Source organism: Nelumbo nucifera, chromosome 1, assembly GCF_055504915.1.
Source record: "Nelumbo nucifera cultivar China Antique chromosome 1, China Antique-T2T, whole genome shotgun sequence".
Classification (NCBI taxonomy): Eukaryota; Viridiplantae; Streptophyta; class Magnoliopsida; order Proteales; family Nelumbonaceae; genus Nelumbo; species Nelumbo nucifera.
This window is the reverse complement of record NC_142649.1, coordinates 119864254-119870115: the sequence shown is the minus strand read 5'-3', so window position 1 is coordinate 119870115 and position 5862 is coordinate 119864254.

Here is a 5862-nt window from a genome sequence, read left to right as displayed (position 1 = left end):
GTTGGGGGTGCGGGCGTCTGTACATGTACGTGTATATACACACTATTGTTTTGGTTTTGACCGGAATAAACATTTGACTTTTAAATTTTAAAATTTATTTTTAAACGTTTTCTTTTTCTGTTTTGTGTCGTTTCCTCTTTGTGTCTCTTCGAATAAGTGCATTGTTCTGAAATTGCTTTCGTTTGAAAGAACAGTTTTGTGTCCATTCGGGTGATTGAGAACATTCTATAAAAGGAGTATTGGTCGATCTAGAAACACACACACACACACTAGTGCACATCATTTTCTGTCAATCGTTCTTCTCTAAGAATCCATCTTAGCATCATTTTTTATTGTTTGCGGAGGTCTGGTAAGCAAGTGCACGCCTACTAGTGGCCTGTGGGCTATTTTATCTTTAGCGACCAATTTGCAATCACCCAACTGCACTGTAGGGGCAAATGCAATTTTAAGGAGAATGATCAAGTGGCATGACTCAGCCCCCATTCTCTCTGCAAATTTTCAGTTTCACAATTCTACAATGCTATAGATTTACAAGTTCTCGGTTTGAAAAGCGATTACCAATAAATTCCATTCTATCTTCTTTACTATTTTCCAACAAAAAGAATGAATTAGGAATGCAAAGAAACACATTTTTTAAAACTTACGAGTTCAAATAAGCCCCCCACGATGGGGCATTCTACAACGTCCCACAACATATTCCAATCGTGTATTGAGAACATTTTTGATGATGTCTCATCATTTCTGGTACTTATCATCCGAAGATGTTTCCAATACATAATTGGATGTGGGATGTGGAACGTTGTAAGGCGCCCCCTTGTGGGTGGCTGATGTCTACTCAAAAGACACAATGAGGGAGAGGAAGAGAGGTCTTTGACTTCAATTCTAAGGCTATGTTTGGTTTGAAGGAAAAGATAGGGAAATGAAGGAAAACGTCAGGAAACCTATACAAGGTTTATAAAGGTTTCCCTACCTTTCCCTACTTTTTCCTTCAAACTGAACATAGCCTAAAGAGACAAGTAACTACACAATACCCATATAAATTCATTCCTATCCCTCACATACAATTTTGGAGTTTTAAGCTTATATATTAGCGGTTGGAAATCATTTGAATTGGGTTAATTTTCTGATTTCGATAAGTTTATTGATTAAAGTGGAATATTTGAAACCTAATCCATAAGCTTAGTTTGGAAAGAGTATAAATACAAATTTATAGATGCATTTTGCACTCTAGGCTCAGTTTGAAAGGAGTACAAGTGCTAATATGTAGAGTGCAAAACTTTATGTTTTGTATTATTTTGTATGTATTTGCATTTGTACTCTTTCCAAACTGAGCCCTAAATACAAATTTATAAAGTGCAAAAACAAAATATTTGTTTCAAATCCAGTTTAGAGGGGCCGGTTTAAGGTTTGTGCATCCTCTGAACTGGTCAAAACCCTAATACATCCTCTGTAGGGGCATATCGGGAAGCTCCCGATACGATATGTATTGGTTGATACAGACCAATACATGTTAATTTTTTGAACGTTGTACATATACACACAAAATATAAAGTTTTGCACTGCAAATTTGTATTTGTACTCCTTCTAAATTGTGCCTAAGGATCAGTTCTTAAAATCCAACACTATGATCCATGGTTTTGAAAATCGGGTCAGACCAGATGGTCGAACTGATTGACCTAAGAACCTGTTCTATTTCACCCTAAAGCCATTTTTGGGCCAAAAACCATTGATTTGGTCAGTGACCTGCTGACCTGGGCTGTTGAACTGTCAACTCGAACAATGATTTTTGGCTGTTTTATTTATTTTAATTATTATTTTTTTAAGTCAGAATGGCTGAAGTGGCTGCACTGAACCGTCAACTTGGACATATCTATCTTCTTACATGTACACAGTTCAACTTAACTAAAAGTCAGTTTGATGAATGACTAATTTCTTTATCTTTTGGTGACTAAATCCTTTATATAGTGTTACGGTAAAACAAACTCAAACCAAATTGGCTAACAAAACAGAGAAAACAAGAGGGAAATTGAACTCAAGAAAGCACAGAGATGTGGTTCATCTTGTAGCTTATGTCCATCAGAGGAATAGCAATCAACTATAGAAAATGGCAATAGAAAATACAATGTTGTGTAACACGCTCTTTCACAAAAATCTGAAGTCCAATGCACCCAAACTCTCTCTTACGCGCCACAGGTTTGTCTTATCTTCTTTGTGTAAAGCCAAAATACATAAAAGAGAAAATCCCAACAGCATATTCAGGTTTGATTAAGCTAAAAATAAATTGGGTCCATACATCCAAAAAGAACTTTGCCCCTGCACCCCTGCAACAAAAGATTCAAGGCACAATTCATCAAATAGGATAGGATATGAACTCTTTCAAGTCGATCAAAATAAAATGACACATGTTGGCTTTTTTTAATCCAAATAAATAAATTTCATTCATAAAATGCTAAAAACAATCAACAAAAAAAAAAAAGAAAAAACAGACTAAATTTGTTGACCAATAAGGCTCACACCACCAAAATGACAGGTTTGGTCGGTTAATGATACTCCACCTTAAAATATATTATTGACTTATTTATTGTATTTTTTTTTTTGGTAAACGACTTATTTATTGTATGATCACTAGAACCTAGAGCAACAAATCATTCAGTTCAGCCACTATCATAGGGTTCCTAATTCTTATGTTAAATATTATTAGATGTTTAGACTTCATGATGTAATCCTTTAATCAGTTGGGGTAGCAGGCTTCCATTTTCCATCCCTCTCACATCCTACATAATTTGACAACACTATCAATGGATTTTTTTTCTTTTTTTTTTTTTTCTGGTTTATAGGTACAACGGAGGCACGGGTACCCATATCCCCGTCCCAAGTCCTATCCCTAGTCAAGGCAGGATAAGATTTCAAGTCTCTGCTCCAATTAGCGAGAAACTTTCCCAATGAGCCAATTGGTACTTTTACTGTTAGTGGAATTGAGCCAGTTAGAAAGTGGGGTAACTCAAGATTATGCTTCCTGCAACCACATCACAGGACAAGCCCGAGATCCCCTACGTAATTTTTTACTACACCAGTGTTTTGTGAAAAATGCATATTATATCACATCAAACTGGTGTTTGATTCTAATAAGAGTGCTTTCATTGAGGGCAGACAAATTTCAGACAATATTCTCATTGCATATGAGCTTCTGTATCGTCTAAGATCATGAAAAAGTAAAAATAAGTTTATGGCAATTAAGTTGGACATGGCTGAGACTTATGATTGGGTTGAATGGTCTGTTTTGATGGAAATTGTGTATAATGGGATTTAGGGGAAAGTGGAGAAACTGGGTCTGTCAATGTGTCTTCTGTGAGAGTTTTAGTGAATAGCACCCAGCAAGGTGATCTACCCCATGAGAGGCATCAGGCAAGGAGATCCCTTGTCTCCATTCCTCTTTCTTATGATTGTTGAGGTTCTCTCTTCTAATTTGGAGTGGTGTCAACAAGCTAAAAAGATCTTACGAATAAAAGTAAGTAGAAACAGTCCTTCAATTTCTTATCTTCTTTTCGCAGATAATAGCTATATCTTTGCACGAACTTCAATCCAAGAAGGTGATGGGATTCTTAATATTCTTAGGAAGTATGAGTTGATAGCAGGTCAAAAGGTGAGCTTGCATAAGTCAGAGGTTTTCTTCAATAAAATTGTTCATCCTAAAATTTAGAGAATGCTCTCCAAGGCATTAGGCTTTAGAAGAGTGATTAAACCAAGAAATTATCTTGGTCTTCCGATTGAAATTGGAAGATCAGAAAAGGAAATTTTTTCTTTCATTAAAGAAAGTATTATAAAGAAGACCCAGGGCTAGCAAGAACAACTACTCTCTAAGGCTGGTATGGAAATCCTTATCAAAGTAGTTACCTCAGCTATTCTAGTGTATGTAATGTCATGCTTCCTTTTACCCTAATCTCCATGTGGTGAACTGACCAAAGCGATGAGAAAGTTCTAGTGGGGAAGTAAGAACAATCAAAACAAAATTCATTGGTTGAACTGGGAGCTACTTTGCAATTCCAAACGAGAAGGAGAATTGGGGTTCAGGGATCCAAAAGCCTTCAATTCTGCACTCCTTGCAAAACAGGCTTGGAAAGTGCTAACAGAGTCCAACTCCCTATTGAGCCAAGTGCTCAAAGGAAAATATTTCAGAAACAACAATTTCCTACAATCCAAACCTCTCAATAATTGTTCTTGGGGGTAGAATCTCATGGCTAGCAAGGAAATACTCCTGAAAGGCCTTCTAATGCAAGTTGGTAATGCAGAGGAAATAAATTTTTAGAGTGGCCCATGGCTTTCCAATCTTTCCAATCATAAAATACCCTGTGATAAACCACTAAAGTGCCCCTTTAACAGAGTCTGTGAGGTAATTGATCCATCCTCTAAGACCTGGAATGCTAGGCTTCTAGTTGATTGGTTTCCTGCTAATATAGTTAATGCTATCATGGAGATTTATATTCCTCAGGCAAATGTTAAAGATGAGTACATCTGGAAACGGAAGAGACATGACCTCTTCTCACTAAGATCTGCATATCATAATGCAAAAGCATTGATTGAAAACAAGAGGCATGTAGATGGAACAAGTGGGGAAAACTCAAAAGGTAGAGTGATATGGAAAGAAATTTGGGGACTGCCAGTCATTCCTAGAGCTAAGTACTTTCTCTAGAAGGTTGTTCACGGTAAAATTCCTATAAATTTGAACCTTTGGAAGTGTGGGGTGATCCACTCAAACCTGTGTTCCCTCTGTTAGTCGCATGTAGACATAGTAGAGCATTCTCTTCTTTGGTGTGACCTATCCAGAGCTTGTTGGTTCGGTTCACGGCTAGGTTTTAGGCTCCCAAAGACTAATGAAGGAACCTCCAGTGGTCGGTTGGTGTCTTTAATAGCAGAACCTAGTTTGTCCAAGAAAGATAGAAAGGACATTCTAATCTCCATTGCTTTGTTAGTTTGGGTCATTTGTAAATCAAAAAATATGATGAATCGAGTCCATAGCACAAACTCCATCTTCTGTACTCTTTTATTACCATCGTCTGTGTAGGGACTTCATGATCCAACTCCCAATCCAACGGAAGGACCAAATTCATAGTAACCAGAGACATGTGGTTGGCCCTACTCAAGGTGCGACTCACGATTGTTTTGCTAAGATCTATGTGGGTGGGGCCTTTTTAGAAGGTTGTTTTGCTGGTGCTGGTGCTCTAATTTTGGGCAATGATAATAGTTTCATCGTTGTTGCTATTGTGCCATGTCTGTCTCGATCCACTATCTTTTTTGAAGCTCTAACTATTCTTGAAGGTCTTCAACTTGCAAGGTCAATGGATTACCGCAGAGTGTGTCTCTTCTCTGATTGTAAACTCTTAATTGATGGGCTTACATGATCTCCTATTGGGTTGCCTTTCTATCTGAAACCTGTATTGCGAGATATTATCGTGGCTTATAGATGTTTTGAGTTTTGTATGTTTAATTTTATTAACAGATCCTGTAATGTTCTAGCCCACAGATTGGCTAATCTGCTGTGCCCTGCCAAAGGTGGGTGGAGAGGTCTCCCTCCTCCTTTTTTTGTCCCCTTGGGGGAGTGGTTGTTAGACAGTTTTGTATGCCCTTAGCTTCAATCAGAATGATGTACTTTATGAGTTTATTGTAAATGAATAAAGATACATATTTGATTCATGTTCCCTTGGTATGTTTCTGTGTAATACCCTTAAACTGGACACTTAATGAGACTCGTGTTAGTTTAGAATGTTCACAGCCAGTGGGTCGGTCTGGGGAGACCTATCCTGACAAGGCTGACACTGTGGTGCCACCAAGTCGGTTGGGGTGGCCTGTCTCAGCTGCCAGGGT